General features: G+C 36.9%; 1 long non-coding RNA gene across 1 annotated transcript in view; it reads left to right on the plus strand.

Moving 5' to 3' along the window:
* LOC123327555 overlaps nucleotides 1-24,446 on the plus strand; it is a 1,360,034-nt gene extending 1,335,588 nt beyond the window's left edge. The window contains exons 6-7 of the long non-coding RNA XR_006640074.1: nucleotides 21,667-21,769; nucleotides 22,260-24,446. This is a non-coding gene — a long non-coding RNA (uncharacterized LOC123327555). The remainder of the gene's footprint in view (nucleotides 1-21,666; nucleotides 21,770-22,259) is intronic.
* The last annotated feature ends 1,082 nt before the right edge of the window (nucleotides 24,447-25,528 follow it).

A 25,528-nucleotide genomic window follows, 5' to 3' on the forward strand; every position in this document is an offset into this window, starting at 1 on the left:
ATGACTCTTGCACTGTGCACCAAATTGTACTGCTTTTCCATCAGAAAACTTTTTTATGTAGGACATTGATAATCCTTCCCCAGCCTTCTCTCCCAGAGTCTCCCTACCCATACACTTTCTTTCCTTCTGAGATTTCTTATCAGGCCCCCCTACGGCACAGCGATTTTGTGCAAACCCCTCTGATGTGAAAACTGAGAAAAATCTTTCTGGAATCTTTTTGAAGCTTTGATTGATGTAAAGCACAATAAAAGCACAGCTGGAATTGGAGATACCAAGCTCTGCTTTTTGGCTCAGCATCCAAGAGAAGGGGGAATAGCGAGCTTTGTTTGGTCTTGAACGTAAAAGCAGAGCCAAGATGAAGCAGGGTGCCGTTTATAAAAATACTTTGGAGCAATAACTGTGCTTTGAAACTAATGAGAATAATGTTTAGATTAATAGCTTAGGTCATATTTCATGTATTGTATTAAACACGGGAGGAAAAGAGGAAAAGGAGAAAGTTGGCTTACCCTTCAAAAATCTACACACATCACTAATCAAAGGACACATTTTAATGTTCTTGCAAAAGTGCAATAAATGCTAGCTAAAACCTCCTACAATGCATTTGATTTCTTCTTCAAATCTGTGCAATCATCTTTTGAAATGTGGGCCAAATTACTTTTTCCAAATATCTGTTTAGATGAGATTATTAGGCTTTTTTAAATGGAAAGGTTCATAGAGCACCTTGAGATCTGAATAAAAAATATTTATCTTCTAATCTTTAGTAATACATATATCTATATATTTCAAACCTGATACATAAATGTTCACAGGTCCATGATGAATTGTTAGCTCAGTGAATGCAAGATGAAAAGCAAGCCAATTTCAAAGTGATTCAAATGTGAATAAAAATAAATATGCCTACATCTTAGTATGGATGTAACTATTAAATAAGTAAAAGTGGTTTAAGAGTTAACCATAGCTAAATATCGTATATATACATATCCATACATATATGTATTAGTATTTACTGTTTTGTTATTGTTATTTTTGTCTCCACTTTCTTAATACCAATTTCAAGGATTATTTCTTGAAGAACAAAAACAATATGTTTCATGAAACAAAGCCATTTAATTTAGAACACTTTTATTTTTTTATTTTTTTAATTTTTTGACTGCACAGCTTCCTGAATCTTAGTTCCCCTAAACCAGGGATCGAACACAGGCCCTTGCAGTGCAAATGCAAAGTCGGAACCACTGGGCCACCAGGGAATTTCCTAGGACCCTTTTTAATAGTTGCTTAAAGATTTTATTTTATTTAAACGAAGGCGATATTCTGCTCATGTTGCTGGAGTTACAGAAGTAGATGTTTCTCGATTCTTCAAATAAAAATATGAATCCAAATAAAAATATGAATGCATTTCCCAGAAAACATTTGCATACATGCAGCTATTTTCTGTAAATTACTTTATCTCCAGCTGGATGGGAAATTTTATCATGGCTCAGTAATCATTTCATAAAATCATATAACATCAGAGATTAGAGAGAATTTAGGGATCAACTATTCTAAATTAACTCATTTTACAGATGAGGAAACTGAGACTCACTGAGGATGATTTATTTCCAAAGGCTATGTAACTAGTTTATAGCAGAATTATAAAAACTCTTTCAACATTCCAAGTCAACTAGTCAATACCACCACCCTTCCAAAATCAGAAAAGGCCTGTGTTTCATATCAGAGAATCAAGATTGTCTAATACAAGCCTAAAAATTAACATTTTTTGGCTTTGAATACAGCAATAGTTCAGAAACAATCAATTTTTAAGACACTTCATATACTCTAATCCTGGGAATAAACAGAGCTGGTATTCATAGGACTCAATTTTATTGATTTGAATTTTATTTTTTAGAAGGGAACAACTCTTGGGAATGAAAGTTTTTCTGAGCCAGAAGACCTAGTAATACACAGTTAAGCTTGAAACATCATAATATATTTACTAGATTTTTAAAAATATGGTTATTTTTGAGAGAAGAGACTATAAGCTTAATAAAAGTAATTTTGTCTGAGAATTAGTCATTTAGTTTTTCTTAAAAAAAAAAAAATTGGCTTCTATGGTGGGTCAGACTGCAGTGCAGGAGACCTGGGTTCGATCCCTGGGTTGAGAAGATCCCCTGGAGAAAGAAATGGCAACCCACCCCAGGACTCTTCCCTGGAAAAATCCATGGACGGAGGAGCCTGGTAAGCTACAGTCCATGGGGTTGCAAAGAGTCAGACACAACTGAGTGACTTCACTTTCACTTTAAAAAACTGGGAAAGTTTTCTCTTCTTTTATTTTTCTCTACCCATTTTTCTGGATCTTTTCCAGATCCTAGCCTCCTAGCCACCTGTGTGTGTGTGTGTGTATAAAATATTAAATTTTGTGTTTTCCAACTGTCTCATACATAATCGCTTTGTGTTACATACTGCAGTGTTTTTACTTAAATGTTTCAGGTGATTATCAATCTAAATTCTTAATAGTTTTGGGGAATTCTTTTAAATAACAATGAACCCCGTAGACAAGAAGAATTCACCAGAGTATCAGGAAGAAGGAAAAAACCTTGGCAGGACGAAGGATAATCTGGTACAAGAAATGGAGGAGATTTGAGTTAGTATAGGTCAGCAAGAAAAGAAAGTCTTTCAAACCTAGAAAGTAAGAGCGGGAAATTAAAAGGATTGCTTGTGTCTATCATGTTTATTCAATCGTTCATTTATTAAACAAATATTTACTAGACAAATGCTATTTGTCTTATTCTTAGGACTTAGTCCTATTCTTAGTCCTTTTCTTAGGACTCAAGATATATCAGTGATCAAAACCAACAGGATCGCTTCTCCTAAGAAGCTTCTATTGTAGAGTAGGGAGATAGACAGTAAATTACAAACTTAAGTAAGTAAAGGATATAGTATCTCAGAAATTGAATCCTGCTAAGCAAAAGTGCTAAAGGAACAGTGGCTGCAGAAGTAAATGAGTTGAGCATGGAAGACCTTCTAAAGAAGATGGCATTTGAGGAAATACTTGATTGAAATGAGGGAGATAACCACACAGATGTCTAGGGATATGGTATTCAAGGGGAGCAACCACTCACTGCAAATTTCTGAAGGTGTAAAAACAGATGGCAGCGTGGAGGGAAAGAAGGGCTGAATGAAAATGAGGGAGGAAGATTGGTAGGAAATGAGGTCACCAAATTGCAGAGAATGCATCTGATTTGTTCTTCTTATCACCAGCATTAAGCATGGTGCCTGGCATAGAGTTAGTGCATGGTGTATGCTGAAAAAATGACTAAGTAAACAAATGGGAAGAGTAGGATCTAGTAGGACTTCCTATCATTTAAATAGGAAGAGTAAATGGGATGAGATGATACTTGCTTGAGCAAGATGGTTAAATATCTGTACATACGCCAACATGACTGGATTTGTTTGAAATATTTATGATGTGAAGAGGAGAGGTCAGATAATGATTTAGGGCTAGTGTTGTACATCATGACACAAAATAATTAGTGTCACTCAGTCTGATTTGCTTATTTTATGCATATTTCATTTTCCTCTCCATTCTTCTTACCTGTCCCTCCTTTTATTGCTCTCCTCTTTTCAACTTCCTTTCTTCTTTCATTCTACCCTCAAATCCAGAAGTAGCCTGAGCTTGTGGAACTGAACAATGTGTAACGGTGATTTCACTCAGGTTTAAAGACATTTAGATTAACAGCAGTGAGGCCGTGCTTTTGTGTACTTTTACTGTACATGACTATATAGAGTGCAAAATTACAGTATCTTTATTTCAAGCCCAGGATGTCCAGAAACAAGCATAAAAGCAGCAATGATGCAGCTGGTACTACTGTATTTTTCAAGATACTACACTCTAAGATTAAAAATGTTCTCTTTGTTTTTTGTGTTTGTTTTTATGTATTATTTGTGTGAAAACTATTATAAGCCTATTATAGTACAGTACTGTATAGCCAATTGTGTTAGTTGGGAACCTATGCTAACTTTGTTGAAGTTATGAACAAAAAAAATTGGACTTATGAACACACTCCTAGAGCAGAGCTCATGTCTATGTAGGGGACTTACTACACACAAGCAAAATGTCCTTGTCATAAAAATAACCCCATCCCTTTCTATTTGTCTCAGCGTGTCTTTGGAGAAACGTCAAAATTCTCCTTCTGGCTAAACACTTCTAGGGGTGGGTCCTTTTATGGGTTAATTTATCTGCTATTAACATCATGAAGCAACCTCTAGTCCAAATGTTATAGAATCATGAAAAATGAGAACTGGTTGATTTTACTAGATCTCTCAAGATCTTAAACACTGATATGATTTATCGCTTCCATCCCATAAGGTATTTTTTGTGTGTGCATAGGTGGGACTTCTTCATTTCTCCTCTGAACATAAGGTTTAGAATGACCTTGGAAGGAGCTGGAGGTTTTGCACACCTTAGCAAGTATTTGAGTTGATAACATTTGGACTGTCAATGCTAAAATCCCTCCCTCCCCACTTCCACCTGCAAGAAGAAGCAAAGACCAAAATCTACCTGGAACATCTGTTTTCCTAAGATGACTTTTTGGCATTTGTTATTATTAGATTAATGCTTGCTCATTGGGAAAAATGCACACTATACAAAATAATATAATAAAATGCAAAAGCCTCAAAATCAAGTCCCTCATTCCTCAGAGGTTATCAGGATTAACAGTTTAAAGTGAATTCTCCAAAAATTTGTCTAAATTTCATTAAATATAGTATACTTATAGGTTTTAAATAATACATTCAAGCCATGTAGACAGTGCTGTCCTTACCGCTTCATATCATTTCATGTTGATGTGTATAGATCTTCTTCACTCTTTCTGAAGATTAAATGATATTGCTTGGGTGGATTGCTGTAAGGTATTTAGCTGGTCCTTTTTTCTGTTCTTTCCAGTTGGTCATTATTGCAAATGATGCAAGAAATTCCTGTGCATACATATTTGTTCACTGAACTCCATTTGTTGATGACTGAAATCTATTGAAAATGCTTTAAAAAGCACTTCATATTATTTCTTTAAAAATGAAGTGTGTAGATGGAACCTGTAAGAAAGGAACTGCAAAATACCCCTTATTTCATGAGATCCTAAAATATAGACACTGACTAGAAGGTGGATTATGCTTAATTACTCATTTTCTTATTGGAGAAAAGGCAAATTACAGTGAGCTAAAAGGATTTAATATGCTTTAATATGCAGGAAAAATATGAAAATATTACTCCTCCTTATTGTGAAGTTCCATTTAGAGCACTTCCTTCATCAGAAGATTCTTGTTAGTTCATGCTTCATTTGAGTATCAGTCTTGAAAGAAATGGTGAAATGCATTTTCCAGATTTCTCAGAAAAGATGTGCCAAATTTTGTGAAGGCCACTTAGATTCCATAAAACTGTACAAAGATTAATTACAGTGATTTCCACCCCTCTGTAGGGCAATGATTTATTTTGCCTTCCCTGTATTATGAAGAAGGCCCTCTATAATCTGATGTTACTTCCCTAGAAAATTTTCTCCAGTGGTTTGCTAATAAATGTTTAACAACTGGCTCACTTCCTACTAGAAGAAAATATATCTATTATGTTTATGTATAAAATATACATAAAATTAAAGCATGCATACAGAAGTTTATTTTACATTTGACTGATGTAAAACAAATGGAATTTATCATTATTAATTAAATATGCAATCCACTTTATAACAAATAGCTAACTGATTCTCATGTAGTGTTCTCATTGATCTTAGCTGAACTGCTGCTGTTGTTGTTGTTCAGTCACTAAGTCATGTTCGACACTTTGACCCCATGGACTGCTACATGCCAAGCTTCCCTGTCCTTCTCCATCTCTTGGAGTTTGCTCAAACTCATATCCAATGAGTCATTGATCCAGCCATCCAACCATCTCATCCTTTGTCATCCCCTTCTCCATTTGCTTTAATCTTTCCCAGCATCAGGGTCTTTTCCAATGAGTCAGCTCTTCACATCAGGTATTGGAATTTCAGCTTCAGCAACAGTCCTTCCAATGAATATTCAGGGTTGATTTCCTTTAGGATTGACTGGTTTGATCTCATTGCAGTCCAAGGGACTGTCAAGAGTCTTCTCCAGCACCACAATTTGAAAGCATTAATTCTTTGGTGTCCAGTCTTCTTTATGGTCCAATTCTCATATCCATACATGACTACTGGAAAAACCATAGCTTTGACTATATGGACCTTGCCAGCAAAGTAATGTCTTTGCATTTTGATATGCTGTCTAGGTTTGTCATAGATTTCCTTGCAAGGAGCAAGCATCTTTTAATTTCATGGCTGCAGTTACCATTACCAGTAATTTTGGAGCCCAAGAAATGAAAAGTGCTTCTACTTTTTCCCCTTCTATTTGTCATGAAGTGATGGGACCAGATGCCATGATTTTAGTTTTTTTTAATGTTTGAGTTTTAACCCAGTTTTTGAACTCTTGTATTTATAGCCAATTTGTTCAATGCACATGAGTGTAGTTCCAACAAAAATGTTAGTTAATATTTTACTAACATTAATAAATGATGAAATCAGACAATAAAATAAAGTTACCAAGGTGATGTCACTGAACGCAGAACTGAGAGATTTCATAGCACATAATTATATAGTATTCCTGCCATACATTACAGTAGACATGGATGATAGTACAAAGTATGAAGATCTTTAAGAAATGATGTTTTGAATATCTATTACTTTTGTTTCTAATATAATTTTCTGAACTGTAATTTATATAATTTTATGTTTAATAATGGCAGTGGTCAATGACACAAAATTCTTAAAAGTTTGATTGTTGAATCTGGTGAGCTTGTGAAGTAGTTCTAGCTCACTACTGGTTCATATTTTATCATTTCCAAGAGGAAAATCTACTATATTCAGGACTGTCTCTCCATGCCCCTCAAGACTAATAGACAAAAAAATTTTAGTTCCTGAGCATGCAAAGATTGGATAAAGTTTGAATTTTTGGAAAATTTAAATAACTGAGTTTGTTTTGAATTTAATCAACTGAACTTTTCTTGAAAGCATAAAAAGATGGCCTACTTTGCATAGATTTTGAGCTTCTAACAAGATTCTCTTATCCAGATGATTATTTTATGGAACAGCCAAATTGCAAGCACTAGTGAAGGAGGAAAATATCCCATGCCATCCCTGTCCCTTCTAACAAGAAAACAGGTGAATACTTTGATAAAGTGTCTGGGCAAAAGTATGTTTCTTTGTGTTTAAAGTTATTTCAAAAATGTACACTTTTGTTCCAGACTTAGGGAAATGTAAAATAATAGATTCCTCTAAGAAATAAATATTTAAATAATGATGTTATTATAAGGTCATCTCCCATTCTTTCATCTTGTGGTAAATTTAGTAACATCTTAACAAAATCCCTTTGCTCATTCAGCTCTGTTTTTGTCCAGTCAGTCATCTGGAGGGGCAAGGAGCACCTTTCTTTCTCCTCTGTGTCCTTGCAGTGTTTCATTTCTTCTTTTTTTTTTTTTTTTTTTCAATAATTTTATTGATATATGTTACATACCATCAAATTCATGTTTTGAATACATATTTCAATGGCTTTTAGAATATTTACAATTATACCTTTACATTAAAAACAGCTTCCTGTACCACAAAATAGGGACAGAACTTCCTTATTTCCCTTTAGTGATCCTTGATTGCAAATTCTTCTTCTGATGGTGATTATTATATGCACTTTCAATTCTTTTTCTTATTCCCCATTTCATTTTCAGTAAATGCCGTACTTTTTAAAACCAGAACTCCATTAGTGAAACACACACACACACACACCCCTCAATGTTTGGAGGACAAAAAGAATTTTAGGTTCCAGTCATACACACATCAGTGATCAAAGCAAAGAAGTACAGGAAAATAACAGAATGGGAAAAACTAGAGATCTCTTCAAGAAAATACCAAGGGAAGATTTCATGCAAAGGTGGGCACAATAAAGGACAGAAATGGAATGGAAACAGAAGCAGGAGATATTAAGAGGTGGCAAGAAAACATAGAAGAACTATAAAAAAAGATCTTCAGGACCCAGATAACCACGATGGTATGATCACTCACCTAGAGCCAGACATCCTGCAATGTGAAGTCAGGTGGGCCTTAGGAGCATCACTATGAACAAAGCTAGTGGTGGTGATGGAATTCCAGTTGAGCTATTTCAAATCCTGAAAGATGATGCTGTTAAAGTGATGCACTCAAAATGCCAGCAAATCTGGAAAACTCAACAGTGGCCACAGGGTGGGACAATGATCCGTTTTCATTTCAATCCCAAAGAAAGGCAATGCAAAAAAATACTCAAACTACTGCACAGTTGCACTCATCTCACGTGCTAGCAAAGTAATGCTCAAAATCCTCCTAGCCAGGCTTCAACAGTACATGCACCATGAACTTCCAGATGTTCAAGCTAGATTTTGAAAAGGCAGAGGAACCAGAGAACAAATTGACACCATCTGCTGGATCATAGAAAGAGCAAGAGATTTCCAAAAAACATCTTTCTCTGCTTTATTGACTATGCCAAAGCCTTTGACTGTGTGGATCACAACAAAGTGTGGAAAATTCTGAAAGAGATGGAATACCAGACCACCTGACCTGCCTCCTAAGAAATACGTATGCAGGTCAAGAAGCAACAGTTAGAACTGGACATGGAAAAACAGAACGGTTCCAAATCAGGAAAGAAGTACATCAAGGCTGTATATTGTCACCCTGCTTATTTAACTTATATGCAGAGTACATCATTTGAAACGCTGGACTGGATGAAGTACAAGCTGGAATCAAGATTGCCAGGAGAAATATCAATAACCACAGATATGCAGATGACACCTCCCTTATGGCAGAAAGTGAAGGGTAACTAAAGAGTCTGTTGATGAAAGTGATAGAGGAGAGTGAAAAAGTTGGCTTAAAACTCAACATTCACAAAACGAAGATCATGGCATGCAGTCCCATCTCTTCATGGCATACAATGGGGAAACAATGGAAACAGTGAGAGACTTTATTTTGGGGGGCTCCAAAATTACTGCAGATGGTGATTGCAGCCATGAAATTAAAAGACACTTGTACTTTGGAAGAAAATCTATGGCCAACCTAGACAGCATATTAAAAAGAATAGACATTACTTTGCCAACAAAAGTCCATCTAGTCAAAGCTATGGTTTTTCCAGTATGTATGGATGTGAGAGTTGGACTATAAAGAAAGCTGAGTGCTGAAGAATTGATGCTTTTGATCTGTGGTGTTGGAGAAGACTCTTGAGAGTCCCTTGGACTATGAAGAGATCCAACCGGTCCATTCTAAATGAAATCAAGCCTGAATATTCATTGGAAGGATTGATGCTGAAGGTGAAACTCTGATACTTTGGCTACCTGATGTGAAGAAATGACTCATTTTAAAAGACCCTGATGCTGGAAAGATTGAAGGCAGGAGAAGAAGGGGATGACAGAGGATGAGATGGTTGGAAGGCATCACCAGCTCAATGGACATGAATTTGAGCAAGTCCCAGGAGTTGGTGATGGACAGGGAAGCCTGGCATGCTGCAGTCTGTGGGGTCACAGAGAATTGGACACAACTGAGCAACTGAACTGAACTGAAGCAAACATTAGAGTTTGCAATTTTTGGTAAAGGGGATCTAATGGGCTGAACTATTTGAAAATATAAGAAGTAGATGACCTACTTTACATAAATCTTGAGATTCCAGCAAGATTCTCTTATTCAAATGATTATGAGTTTGAAACTTCAATTGAAATCAAATTAGCATGAACAGGGCAGAATCTGTTTTATTAGAGACCAGGGAGGGTATCCACCTTAGAGCAAGAATAGTCACTGAAACAGTGGGCTCGCCTTGGTGTAATGTGGTCTCACCTCGACAAGGAGGATGACTTTGCAGATTCCCCACAGTGTTTTGCTTTTTATGTTTCATTTAATGGTGTGACATCCTATGACAATTATCATTATTTTGGGTCCCATTTTCCCTCGGAAGCAGCTTTGACACAGATCAATGCATCTCAGTGTCATTTTTTATGGCGCTGCAACATCAGAAAATGACAGCTGGAAATCTTAATTGGTCCAGTGACAGAAAATATAATGACTGTTCACAGTGACTTATTTTATCTGACCTTGTGCTTAATTCAAAGGTAAATTTTCATCTCAGTATTTGAAAAGAGAAAGTGGTGGGCTGATGAGTGGGGCAGATGGCCCAGAGAAAGAACCTTCTTTTGGAGAGAAATTGCTACTGGTTTGGGAGCTGTTATTAAATTAGAATTTAAGTGTTGGTCTCGAATAATGGATACCAGGGTCTCTGTGCCTATTTGAACTGCCAACCTTTCTGCTGTGCCTGCCATTAGAAATGGCAGCAGGCACTGGATGCAGCATGGAAGGTTGCCCACAAGTGACTGGCTGGAGGCCCTATCACAGAGGCCACCAGACAGCTGTCAGACAGACTGGCATTTGATCATTACTGACTTGGTCTGGAGCCCAGTGACTTTGACCCAGAGGCAAAAGGTTTCCTATAATACCACCCAAATTGCTCAATCCCCTGGTCCTAGAGAGAAAGCTGTTTCTAAAATAAGCACATCATGTCTGCCCTACTGAGTCCAGCTATTAAACCAAGATCCCAAGTGTCCTTCTGGCAGTTAAAAACAGATGTATAAGCAAAGTATCAAATCTCCAACATCTTTAATTCACCTTGGGCAAAGGTGTAGCATAGAGAAGGAGGTGGCATGATTCAGTGAAAAAATGCTGGGCTTAGGTTGAGATGGTACGTCTGAGCTTTATTTCTAATGTTTGCCTAATTCACTGGGTAATCATAAGAACTAAAGAATAGAATGCATATGTTTATGATCAATAACTGAGTTTCTTTTAGATTATGATTGATGATGAAGGTGAGGGTGTTGATAATGATGGTGATGGTGATGGTAGTATTAGTGATGATGAATGCAATATTTTTCTTCTATAAGCATGTTATTGTTTTCTTACTGTATAAAATGATATCAAGGATACTGATGGTAATGGATGTAGTACAAGATAATTAAAGGCATAGACTTTAAAGTAAAGTACTTTGCAGCAATACATTGCTTTGAACCAATAAAGGGAAATGAAGACCTGGCTTGAAATTCTGGCTCCAACACTCATGAGCTGGCCAGCTACAGTTTCATCTATAGATAAACTACTCCATGGGGTTGTTGAAAGAAGTAAGTGACATAAGGCATGAGAAGCAGTTAGTTCAGCACCCAACACATGATTAGTACTCAGTGCATTTCAACTTGTTCATGTTCTTTTCACTTCATTAAGTGCAGAGCTTGTGTATTTCTCAGTGAATCATTCACCAGATTGAGACCAAGAGTGATTCACTCAGCAGGTTTCTTCTCTACGTGTATGTTTGTGTTAGTCTAGGTCTCCCAAGAAACAGACACAAAGATCAGATTTTCTAAAAATTAGTGTTTTTCAAAGAAAATGAGGATGGAGTTAGTAGGAAGGCTGGGGAACCACTGGACCAGGATGTACTCTGAATTCCAAGTGAACAGAAGTTGGGTGGAAGCTTCCTGGATCACTGTGCTTGGTGCTCAGTTATGTCCAACTCTTTGCAATCTCATGGACTATAGCCCACCAGGTTCTTCTGTCCATGGGATTCTTCAGGCAAGAATACTGAGTTGCCATTTCCTCCTCCAGGGGATCTTCCTGACCCAGGAATCGAACTCACGTCTCCTGTGTCTCTTGCATTGCAAGCAAATTCTTTAACCATTGAGCCATTGTGCAGACCAAGAAAGATTCAATAAGGCTATCAAAGGACAGATGCCTCCTCAGAACAGAGTCAGCTGTTAGAGGGGCTCCATGTCTTACAGAGTGAAGCTACTATGCTCCACCCTTGGTTAGAAGCAGCTTGAGTGAAAACACAGCTGGGGTACAAATGTGGCAGTTATTTCAGAGCCCCGCAGCTGGGTCCCTTCCATCAAGCTCTCTGAACTTAGAGGTCAGGGAGGCACATTCTACAGCCACCTTGCCTTGAAAAACTGATTGCTTGTTAGCTATAATTAACTCATTCAATCCTTGAATTTCAAAGTAAATCTTTTCATAATAGTTGCTACATTGCTCCAGGTGTTAGCTAGTGTTGACTGTCTCCTTCTGATGTTGTCTACTTTTTATAAGCAATTACGTAAACTTGCCTTCTTCACTGGTTCATCCTCCCCAAATATGAGAAACAGCTGAAGTTCCCTAAACATCTGAGCCCAGTGCTACCTTCTTCATCCTTTTGTCATGCTCACTTCCTATAAGAAATGCCTCTTGTGCTACCAGGAAAGTCACATCTCAATGTGGGAACATTGTATCTGTTTCTTTTCAGTGAGCTCTGCCTCTTGGACCCTGTGTGAGCATTATGCTTCCTGCCCAGCTCCTCTTAATCACATGCTTGCCTCTCTGTTGGTGGGACTGGTTTTTAGGAGTGGGAGGCACAGATCTTGCTCTGTGTTGGAGGTTTTATGACTGTCTGCCTTTGCTCTTTCACCAAAGGAAAGTCAAAGTAAGGGAAGTAGTGAAATGAGTCACATGTCAGGATTTATTCTGAAGAATGCTGTCATTTTATTCCGCATTACTGCAGTATTGGCGCTGCTTGATCCCTGAGTCACCATTCAAAATGGAAATTGATTTGGTTTTTCCCATCTTTGAGTTGCAGATAAACTCTAAGCCGGGCTCTACCAATTCAAGGTCTTCCTGCTTCCAGAAATGGAGATCATTTGTTTATTTCAGCTTTTCAGCAGAAGGCTTTTTGTGGGCATGTGTTATGGTACACCTCTCAGAAAGGCTTGCTAAAAGAATGGATGAATGAATACATGAATGAATGAATGGAGTGAGATTGTTTGAGGAATTTGGTGCCTCAGAGTTGTATGATCTTATTTTGTGTTTCCTCTTTGTAGGAAAGAGAAACCTTATGCTTTGAATTGTATCATTGCTAGACACCTCACAGGATCAAATCATAATATAAGAAGTTCTCACACAACCTGTTCTAGTTCATTGGGGAAAAAAATAAGATAAGAATTGAAGGGGAGTGACTTCAATTGAAGGTCATGCAGTTAATAAAGACTAAGTCTATACTCTACCTTCCTCTCTTTTCACTTTCAGCTAAACTTGCTGCTTTCCCTTTTTATTTTTATAGTTTATTTGAAAAGAAACTGATTCTAAAAATTTACAAAATTACTGATACTCAAAATTTACAAAAATTCCATTCAAATACTCTAAAACCCATTTGAAATCATGAAGACCAGTGAATTTCCCAAATAAGTCTTACCCCAGTAATTCATTCATTCATTCAACAAATATTGACAGCTTAGTATGTGCCGGGTATTGTGTATATGCTAAGAAAATAGAAACACAAAGACAGGCAAAGTCCCTTCCCTCCTGGAGCTTCTGTTCTAGTTTATATTTAGAGAAACTCTTTCATCTATGTGTGTCACTCACTAGCTAGATGACCAAGGACAAATACCCCCATCCATCTGAGCCTCATATTTCCTTGTCTTAATAATGAAACCAGTAAATCCCACTTTGCTTGGTTGTTGAGAGAACCAAAAAGTAACGGTAATTTACTTGGCAAAATGCCAGGCACATAGTTAAAACTGAGGATCAAATCATAATATAGTTATGCACATAGTTATATCTTTTTTCCTAATCAAGCCTGGGTTTTCCAGCTGCTTTCAACCCTATTGTTTTCCTTCTTACAAAGAATTGCAGCATGGTAGAAGCTTTACCCAGAGCAATCCCTCACCTACTTAAGTTCCAACCACGTTAACTTTATTTCTGCTCCACAAACACTTCTACTTTCTTCTTCCTTTAGTGTCTTTGGACCCGACCCTCTGCCTGGAACATCTAACCACCCCACCCCTGCTACCTCCAGCTTCCCTCTCAGGCTTCCTACAGTCGTTTGTATCTGCTTCACTCTTGCTCATCTTTACTCTCAATTTAATTATCACCTGGCAAGAAGTCATCCCCTACCTTCCCAGGCTTAATCAGATCTTGTCCACATACTCTTACAACAGGTCCACTGACATAACTTGCAGGGTCCAGCCCAAAATGAATATGTGGAATCCTTGTTCAAAAAGCAAAACTATTGCATTAGATTATAAAGCTTCTCTCTTCTTTTTCCTTCTTACTTAATTTTTCAGGATGCTTTTTATTTGTTATTTGATACTCTTAGTAAAGAAAAGTTAAAATTTGTAACTACCAGCTTTCATTTAATGCATTATTAAAATATAGTATAACATTTTAAATGATTGTATTTTGACATTTATCATGATAGTATTTAAAGCCGATTCTAATAGCAAATATGAGTTTAACATGTATGCAAAAACAACAATTGCACAATTCCTATTTTGTATTTCATGCATGCATGTATGTATTTCCTTCTTATCAGAGCAAAAGAAATGTTGCACAGAACCAATTTAGGTGTTTTTATGGCAAAATAGATGGAGAAACGGTGGAAACAGTCAGATACTTTATTTTTCTAGGCTCCAAAATCACTGCAGATGGTGACTACAGCCATGAAATTAAAAGACTCTTGCTCTTTGGAAGAAAAGCTATGACCAACCTAGACAGCATATTAAAAAGCAAAGACATTACTTTGCCAACAAAGGTCCATCTAGTCAAAGCTATGGTTTTTCCAGTAGTCATGTATGGATGTGAGAGTTGGACTATAAAGAAAGCTGAGTGCCAAAGAACTGATGCTTTGAACTGTGGTGTTGGAGAAGACTCTTGAGAGTCCCTTGGCCAGCAAGAAGATCCAACCAGTCCATCCTAAAGGAAATCAGTCCTGAATATTCATTGGAAGGACTGATGTTGAAGCTAAAACTCCAATACTTTGGCCACCTGCTGCAAAGAGCTGACTCATTTAAAAAGACCCTGATGCTGGGAAAGATTGAAGGCGAGAGGAGAAGGGGACGACAGAGGATGGTTGGATGGCATCACTGACTCAATGGATGTGAGTTTGTGTAAACTCCAAGAGCTGGTGATGGATAGGGAGGCCTGGAGTGCTGCAGTCCATAGGGTTGCAAAGAGTCGGACACAGCTGAGCAACTGAACTGAACAGACTGGAGAAGGAAAAGGCAACCCACTTCAGTATTCTTGCCTGGAAAATCCCATGAACAGAGAAGCCTGGCAGGCTACAGTGCATGGGGTCACAAAGATTCAGGCACAGCTGTGCAACTTCACTTTCACTTTCATTTCATTTCTTGACATGCACATATTCTATCAAGGTTCTCTACTTTCAGCTTACTGATGGATAAGAAGTGCAGACAAGAAAAGGAACTGTGGGTTACCCTTTCCCCTTTGCTTCAGTGCCACCCTATCCAGCATAAGTGGTTAGCTGATACAGGAAAGTAACATGAATAAGAAAAGATATGATAGACTTTCTGGGTTGCTCATATTTCTTTCAATGTCATTAGCCCCTTTCTACTTTCAAAGCAGGTGCTTGATAGAAAGGGTTGCCTCTGGGTGCTGTCAGTATGCCTGCTTACTCAGTCTTAGACGTAAGATACTTATATTCTTTTAAGTAGCACTGAACCACCATATATCCTAGTTTTCACCAGGATTCTGTGCTACATAAGAATGGGGGCAGAAGAAGGATGGCAGACATTTATGTTGCACTGTCTCCTCTGGTCACCTGCATATTCCCTTCTACCACTGGACTTAATTGTAACACACAATTTCAAACTTAAAAGAATCAAAAAATTTCCAGACAGCAATGGGAGAGCATTAAACCAAGTCTGCAGCTTTTCTGAGCGTGGACTCTCATGAGATTCCTCAGACCCTGTACCTATGAAGCTGGTTTTGCTTAGAGCATCCTGTGCTATTTTTTTGTATTTTATTTTATATTAATATTTTATTATGTATTTACTTTATATTAACAATGTAGTGATATTTTCATTTGGACAGCAAAGCGACTCAGCCCTTTTTTATTTGTTTAACATGCTCTTCCATGATTAAACCATAAACTGCATGGGGCAATGAGCTTACACATCTTATGCACCTCTCCTCAGTAAATATTTTTGAGTGTATGAGTAAATATATGCACATGGATGGAAAGACCAGGAGTCTGAAATCTTCAGGAACAAAATCAAGGAATGGCTTGAAAGTAACGTTGTTGGCCAGTCACTAAGTCATGTCTGACTTTCTGTGGCTCCATGGACCGCATTACACCAGTCTCCTCTGTCCTCCACTGTTCTCTGGAGTTTGCGCAAATTCATGCCCATTGTGTCGGTGATGCTATCTAACCGCGTCAGTCTCGCCACCCTCTTCTCCTTTGCCTTTGATCTTGCCCAGAATCAGAGTCTTTTCTAATGAACTGACTCTTCCCATCAGGTGACCAAAGTATTGGAGCTTCAGCATTAGTCCTTCCAATGAATATTCAGGGTCGATTTCCTTCAGGATTGACTGGCTTGATCTCCTTACAGTTCAAGGGATTCTCAAGAGTCTTCTCCAAAACAATTCAAAAGCATCAGTTCTTCAGTGCTCAGCCTTCTTTATGGTCCAACTCTCACATCTGTACATGACTACTGGAAAAACATAGCTTTTACTATAAGGACCTTTGTCAGCAAAGTGGCATTTCTGCTTTTTAATACACTGTCTAGGTTTGTTAACTTCACACTTCAGGGAAATTAATGACAGAGATTAATATGCATGTATATAATTAGATTTCATAGGTATACTCCATAGTTGTTAATTCCCCTCTTCCTTGGGGTTATATTTTGCTTTCTAACTCTGTATGTTCTGCTTGATCAAACCTTAGTCATAAAAATAATCAATGTGATGGCTATCTATTGTAAGAAAAAATAGCTTCTTCTTCCTGTGTGTGTGTGTATTTTAATGAATATAGCACTCATGTGCATAAAGAAAGAAGATTTCCGTTTCATTAATACTAGATTTTCCACATTGTTTAAGTTCCAAAAGGGAATGTTTCTTCTATTTTATAGGTCTTATTTTGTTAGCCACACAAAGTGAAATAACAGTTTGTTTAACTATGTCAAAAACAATATAGACTCAACTGCTACTTGCTTTCTTTTGTATAAATGTTAATGCATTTGTAATTCCATCCCACTGGTTGGTAAATCAAGCATTACCAAGTTACCGTTGCCCTATAATGTATTTGAGTCATTTTTAATAAATCCAGACTTTAAGATGGTTTATCATTATCTCTATAAGCTACTAGAAACAGATTTCCTTCCTGAACTTCTGGGTCCTGCAGCACTCCAGCTAATGAAAGTGGATTTGAAAACATCATTCAATTAAACAAACCTGCTGAGATTTGTTTTTTTGGTGTTTTTGTTTTTTAGCCAAATATAATGTTGAGCAAAATCTGTAATCTCACACTCTGACCTTCTTCACAGACCTCACTCATTTAAATGACAATCCTCTGGTCCCCACTGCCTAAACTTTCTTTTTTTTTTTGGACATGTTTTTAAAAGAATCCACTGTGCAAGTCTAGAATTTCCATAAACTTTAAATGAAAAAGGATATGTTTAATCACAAATGCACTTTCATTATGTTTTCAGCCATAAAAGAATAGACATACTATATAGAAATGTTAATCCATAACCACCTTATAACATCAAATGAATGAATATATTTGGCTATAATAATCAGATAGCAGAGACATTAACACAGAATGATGAGAAGAGTGTATAATTCTTAGATTTCAAATATAATAAAAATTCATAATTTAAATGAGTGAACAATGACCTTGTGACAACTGGATTTTGGTGAATATTATTGCCACGGGTATGAGCTGATACTGATTCAGAAATATTCATGACATATTACATCAGGAATATGGTGATGAACAAGGCTAACATAATTTCTGTCCTTAGGGAACTTATAACCAGGATCAGTGACTTGAGCAAATCAGTTCTATCCTGAGTTCTTCTGGCTTTAAAACAACATTCACTTAATTGCACAACTATCTTCTGGATATTTATTAGAGACTAAGTGTTGTAAGAAGCAAAAAATAAATTGTACACAGCTCCTAATTTTCAAGGAACTTTTATTCTATGCATAAATAGCTATGAAAATAGAATACGTAATGCCCCACAGAGAGATTTGGCTAAGATGTCATGAGAAAGAAAAAATGTAAATAATTTTCAGATAGTGAAATCAAGGCTTCCTTGAAAAAAAAAAACAACAACTTTTGAATTGAGTCTTAGGAGATATAACAGAATTTTAAGTGTTGACAATGAGGGAAAAATGGGAATTCTAAGCAGAGAACACAGAAGAAGACTTGAGGAGGGGAGGACGCAGGCAAGTATATAACATGGTCCTGCGTGGCTGAGTGGAGTGTGGGTGTGGAATGCTGTGTGTGTCCTCTCCTTTACCTTAATGGCCTGGTCTGGTGAAATTCTCATTTTTGAAGATTCTCAGTGCAAGTATTGCCTCACTGATAAGTAGTGTGTCCGGCATTTTAATCCTCTCCATTGTATAGATGGGTTCTGGCTAACTAGATGTTGAATCGGATTGAGTTGGATTCATGAGAAAATGTGATTGCGAGAATGGATTTGGGGACTTCCCTGGGAGTCCAGTGGTTAGCACTGAGTACTTCCACTGCCAAGGGTGCAGGAGCAGTCTCCAGCGGGGGAACTAAAATCCCACAATTCTGGATGGTGTGACCAAAATAAAACGCACACATGGATTGGAACTAGGTATTAAGGACCTTGAATGCCATGTTTAGAAACTTAAAACTACTGAAGACTTTCCCCCTGAATATAAAAATAATAGCTAATAGTTTTTGTTATGGGCACCATTTTAAGGGGTGTGCCAATTTGATTTTATATAGTCTTCAGAATAACCTGATGACGTAGGCAATACTGTTTATTCTTGTGTTAGAGAAACTGAAGGCTAACGTTTTAGGGACTGGCCTAGAATCTGAGTGAGTCAGTGGTGGGGCCACAATTTGAACCCTGGTATCCTGACTCCAGGATTAATATTTAAGTACTATGCAGAACAGTGCTGGAGAAAAAGGAATTTTGCAGAAGTATCTGGAGAGAATCAGAAGGAGGAAGCTTGGTCAAGGATCTCAATTCGGAGGGAAGTGCAACAGAAAAGACAAAAAGATTATAAAATGGTTATGGTGATACAGGTGAAAAGGAAAAATTTTGAAGGGATGTGTGTGTTGTCCATTCAGAATTCAAAGGGTTGACAAATTATTGCACGTGAGGGGCAGAGAAGAAAAAGATTGTGAGATCTGAGTCCACAGAACTGGGAAGCAGACAATCATATTCACAAAAAAAATGAAAAACCTGGAAAGAAGCGAGTTCAATAGGGGAGGTTGTAATTCTGTGATCGATGGTTCAATTTATTTATTATTTATAAATTACTCAAGTCTGAGTGTGACATCCTTTCATAATTTCTGTTCCTTAGGGGAAACACACTGTTTATAAAGCAATACAGTTTCTTAAATGCCACGGTTGTCATTTGTACTCTATTTTTGTAGTTTTTTTTGTTTTTTTTTTTTTTCCGAAATCAAAACATGACTGATTTTGGAAAATAAGCAGTCTATTTAGAATGTGTTTTTGTTAGAAGTTTAGATGGAAAGCAGAATTTTCAAAGAAAATAAACTTTAGTAGGGGACAGACTCAGTTCAATTCAGTTGCTCAGTCGTGTCTGACTCTTTGCAACCCCATGGAGTATAGCATGCCAGGCCTCCCTGTCCATCAGCAACTCCTGGAGTCTAACCCAAACTCATGTCCATAGAGTCAGTGATGCCATTCAACCATCTCATCCTCTGTCGTCCCCTTCTCTTCCCACCTTCAATCTTTCCCAGCATCAGGGTCTTTTCAAGTGAGTCAATTCTTCACATTAGGTGGCCAAAGTATTGCAGTTTCATCTTCAGCATCAGTCCATCCAATGAATGTTCAGGACTGATCTCCTTTAGGATGAACTGGTTGGGTCCCTGAGCAGCCCAAGGGACTGTCAAGCATCTTCTCCAACACCACATTTCAAAAACATCAATTCTTTGGCGCTCAGCTTTTTTCACAGTCCAACTCTCATATCCATACATGACCACTGGAAAAACTATAGCCTTGACTAGACAGACCTTTGTTGGCAAAGTAATGTCTCTGCTTTTTAATATGCTGTCTAGGTTCCTCATAACTTTTCTTCGAAGGAGTAAGCGTCTTTTAATTTCATGCCTACAGTCACCATCTGTAGTGATATTGGAGCCCCCCAAAATAGTCTGTCACTATTTTCACTGTTTCCCCATCTATGTGCCATGAAGTGATGGGACATGAAGTGAGGGGACAGCCTATCAAAGCAAATATAGGGATTTTTGTCATTTGGCATTCAATGAATAACCAAAAAAAAAAAATGTGTTTTTATTCTTATATAGTTTTAACCTTGAAGTTCAGTCAGTTCAGTTCAGTCGCTCAGTCATGTCCGACTCTTTGAGACCCCATGAATTGCAGCACACCAGGCCTCCCTGTCCATCACCAACTCCCGGAGTTCACTCAAACTCACGTCCATCGAGTCGGTGATGCCATCCAGCCATCTCATCCTCTGTCGTCCCCTTTTCCTCCTGCCCCCAATCCCTCCCAGCATCAGAGTCTTTTCCAATGAGTCAACTGTTCGCATGAGGTGGCCAAAGTACTGGAGTTTCAGCTTTAGCATAATTCCTTCCAAAGAACACCCAGGACTGATCTCCTTTAGAATGACTGGTTGGATCTCCTTGCAGTCCATGGCACTCTCAAGTTACTCAAATTCAATAAATCTGCTTCCTTACCTGTAAAATGGGAAAAATATTGAGAGTAATCTCATAGATCTGTTGTACTTAATGAGATATATATGAAATCTTTGCAGAGTATTACCATAAACTAAGCCCATAAAATATTAGATACCAGTGTTACATTACTGTCAGTCCTTATATTCACTGAATTTCCTCACAGTCTGTGCCTCACTGTAGAAAGATGAGCATACCTAATATTTGTTGAGAGGTAATACATAACTGTTGTTTTCCAACCATAATTATAACAGTCTTAAACTATTCTTTCTTAGAATCTGCAGCAGTTAACATTTGTGTTATGATTTGAAAGGGAAGGAAATAGGAACTGATTTTTACACTTTCTATAGTCAGAATTCATACTTCACACTATCCATTCGTTACTCTGGGTTTGATGTAAAAACATTAAGGAAAGAAAGAATACGGTAACATTGACAAAGAAGAATGAAACATATCCTAGAAGAGTGGGTCTTCACCATGCTCAGACATGGAGACATATGGAACTATATTGTTATTATCTGAAACATACAAATGGAATTTTTTAATGACATAATTCTTGATGTTTAATTCAATCTTAACATCTGGGAACAATTTTATTACATTAAAACATTACTGCAAAAATTAAAATCACTAGAAATTCACAGCCTGAGAACACAAGTTCACAAAAACTAAAAGTGCTTGAGCTAAGTAAATGTGTAATTTTTGTCTGGAGTTCTTCAGCAACAAGTTTTGACACACCTTTTATTACCTTTTAATGATGAAGATATTTAGCATTAATAAAATTCAGGAAAAAATGTATAGTAAAATAATATGAACTGAAATCAGTATGATCAATCAATTTCTATTTTCTTCACCTTCAAAACGGGAGTCCTGACATTGTTTTTTGTTCGTTTGTTTTTGTAGCTGAAGAACACAGTCTTGCTTGTCAACCACCAGTGTTCCGTGTGAGCATAATTCTGAATCACAACTCAGAAGTGAGAACGGAAAGGAGAAGCCCTTCATAAGGGTAAGTTGGGCTTATGTGGCAGTAATTGCAGCACTTTAAAAAAAGATTTAGAGGTGATATTTTCCTGTGGGTATAATAAGACTCAATGGTGAGCTGTAGCTGCCAAGAAAACTAATTGGATAGACTACATTAACAGCAAAATCCTCTCTAGAGCAAAAGAAATGACATTTCTTCCTGTTCTGTAATCGAGAGGAAGCACCTAGTTTCTTACATTCAATTCAAAATATAGGATTTTAATGTGGGTAGAAAGAAACAAGCGCACTTTCAGGATTTTACCGCCTGTGCCGTGAACAGCAGGTGCATCAAGAAGTGCCTCATTCTGTGCTTAGTAGCTCAGTTGTGTCTGACTCTGCGATGCTATGTACTGTAGCTCGCCAGGCTCCTCTGTCCATGGGGATTCTCCAAGCAAGAATACTGGAGGGGGTTGCCATGCTTTCCTCCAGGCGATCTTCCTGACACAGGGATCGAACCCAGGTCTCCTGCATTTCAGGTGGATTCTTTACCCTCTGAGCCACCAGGGAAGCCCATGAGCACCCCACCCCACCAAACCCCAGCAAATCACCTTTGGCCCAAGCCTCCAGCAGGAAAGGAAAGAATCAGCAGAATACGGTAGAAAATGTGAACTCAACAAAATGTAGACGTGCTATTTAGCAGCTGGAGGTGTGACTAAACATGACAAGATCTGTCAGCTGTGCCTACAGCGTCCAGTACAGTGGCTGCCAGCCTATGTGGTCATGGGTATTGAGATGGGCAGTCTGAGGAGATAGGACCTGTACATGTGAAATACACAGTCTATTTTAAACTTTAAGTATGATGAATGCCAAATATTGCACTTGTGATTTTTATTACATGTTGATACCATGTTTGGAGTATTTTGATTTAAATAAAATATATTATTTATTTAATTTTATCTATTTCTGTTTATAGTTTTTAACCTGGTTACTAAAAAGAAATTAAATACATTTGTGCTTTACATTATATTCTATTAGACAACATTTTTCTAGACTGGGATCTTTTTTTTTTTAATGTAAAGATGTTAACTGTTTTAGACTTGTGTCTGTCACAGTTACTCAAATCTACATAATGCACTAGCATCAATGGGCAATATGTCAACAAATGAATGTGGCTGTGTTCCAATAAAGCTTTATTTATGGATACGAAATTGTAAATGCTATGCATTATCATGTACTATGAAATATTACTTTTTCTTTTTTTCTAACAATTTTAAAATGAAATAGCTATTCCTTGGCCTATAAAAACAGGTTCCTCATGGGCCAGAGTTTGCTAACCCTGTATTTTATTCTATATTTTACTCTGCATTTATTATCTTTGGCCCTTACTAAAATGACTTAATTTATACCCTTATCTAAAATTGTAATGTTTATAGCTTAATTATAAAGTCCCCTCTCATCTGTCAAGATGTTGGAATTCCAAGTGACATAGCAGGTAAATAACTTCACAATTTGAATCAAAGATAAAATAGACCAAGAATAAAATAAGTTGATTCTAAAATAAGTAGTACATTTCCTGATGCTAGAAGTGTTTAAACAGAGGGAAGTTTCTAGAAAGGGATTTTGTAGAAGAAAATTAAATGCTAAATGTATGGTTTAATCAAATATGTAATAACCCCTTTTCAAACACCAAACACAGATTATTTTATTTCGTTGTTATATGTTAACTCAATTTTAGTTGAAACGTTGTGGGAAAAATGCAACAAGATTTCAGAGTTCAGGTTCTAACTCCTATCATGGAAATTTATTATATTGTGAAGGTTTAGTAGGAATCTCAGATCTGATGGCTTGCATTGTTTTCATTTTGGTAGTAGAATTCAGTGAGGTTTTTAACACAAGGGGATGAGATTATGTAGAGTAGATTAATACAAGTCTTTCTTTTATCTATCAAAGTAATATTAGTAAATTATCTGCAATTTACTTGAACACATAACCAATGATTTGAAATAAGTTGATAATTAATATTTTAAGTTGTACTTTGATAAATACCCTCCCAATGTTTTGATCTTTTCTGACAATTCCTAATGCTCTTCAGCTGTTTTAAGTATAGAATATATGATGCAATTACACTGAGTTTACGTTTCTTGAGTTAATAAATTGGTCTTAATCGCTAATGGATTCTTTATACTGATTGAATTTGCATGTTGAATTGTTTTAAATTGCCTGACCATATTTCAAGGTTAAATACAAAAGTATGTGGAGCTATTAATTTTGTGTTGCTGTTGTTGGTTTGAATGATTTAGGTACTTGAAGCTAGAGCAGGAATTAAATTAATTTGTGCCTTCACCTTAGCCCAGCCTTTCTCTTTGTATAATGTATCTGTGACATTTGTCTTCATTCCGAGAGAAGATGAGGAAAACTCAGAACGAATGACCAGTTCTCATTAAACTGATGATTTTGAGGGGGATTTCCTTTGATTCCATGTAATGATACATTACCTTCCCAAAGAATGAATTTAGCAATGAGAAATCTAAATCTGAATGTATACCAACCCAAATCAATCAAATCTTCCTAACGATTTCAAGGGCAAAAAGGACAATAGCATATCCTGCAGCTGCTGACAAAGAAATCAACTTGTCTGGTGCTTGGGTCTCATGTGTGAGGAACAAATATTTCCAGCAGATGCTGTGCTTTCTCAAATCCACATGAGCTGGACATTTACAACTTTGTTCTAGAGGCTAGAAGAAGTGGAATAGTTTTTACCTTTTAGATTATAAAATGTAATCCTATGCAAATGTCCTTTGAGACTAGCCCATAAGATTCTCTCATAGCCTCTCCAGAGAAGTGAGGTTTCAGTTGCAAAACAACCTTAATCCTTAAAGCTTCTATGAAAACGTAGGCGGAAGACAGGACAAATAAGCCTTTGCAAACAAGCTCCAAGGGAATATATGTAGCCCACATCCATCAACCACAGTGTATCTCCTATAACACACAAATTTGTCTTAGGAAGAAGCAGACCATATTGATTTTCTTCATCTCTCTGGGGACAGAACTTCAGAATTGGTCAATTACAGTATTTCATATTTCCGTATTGCTAGCCTGGGCATATAATAGTTGACCTAACTAGCAGGCAGAAGCATATTTTATCCAGTTAATGTTTGTATTCCTGGTTGTGTGTAACTTAAAATTAAAAGTCAGCTTTAGTTTCCAATATATACTTCAGACAAAATATCTTATTATATTATAGTTAGTTATTATGAAAGTAACATATGCACTATCAAGAGACTTTGGAAAATATTGAAATAAAAAAATTAAAACCCCTTACATCTCTACTACTATTTATATTCAAATATGTTTCTTTTCAGTCTTTTTTTCATACTTTTACCTTTATTTATTCAATTCATATGTGTAATGCCCCAAACATACCAAGAATTACACTATCATTTGCACACATAAAGGTGAATGAAAGAGATATTGTTTTTGTATTTGCAAAATTTATCATTTAGTCAAAGACAAACACACTAATGCAAAGTAACATGCTTTACACTTTAATAGCATGAGTCAGAATATGATGGTCACACCCAAGGGGAAAAAATAGCCCAGACTTGGAGGACAACAGAAAAGGTTTATAAAAAAATATTGACTATAGGCCTACAATTGGGTGGCATTTAGTCAGAAAAATACAAAGGATAGAAGTGGAAAAGTATTGACTAAAAGGAAAGAGAGGTAAAAAGAGATATTCTAGGAAGTAAATAGCTGAGGATGATAGCTTCAGAGGGTGAAGAGATTGGAAAAAAGTGAGACCTAG

Source organism: Bubalus bubalis, chromosome 16, assembly GCF_019923935.1.
Source record: "Bubalus bubalis isolate 160015118507 breed Murrah chromosome 16, NDDB_SH_1, whole genome shotgun sequence".
Lineage (NCBI taxonomy): Eukaryota > Metazoa > Chordata > Mammalia > Artiodactyla > Bovidae > Bubalus > Bubalus bubalis.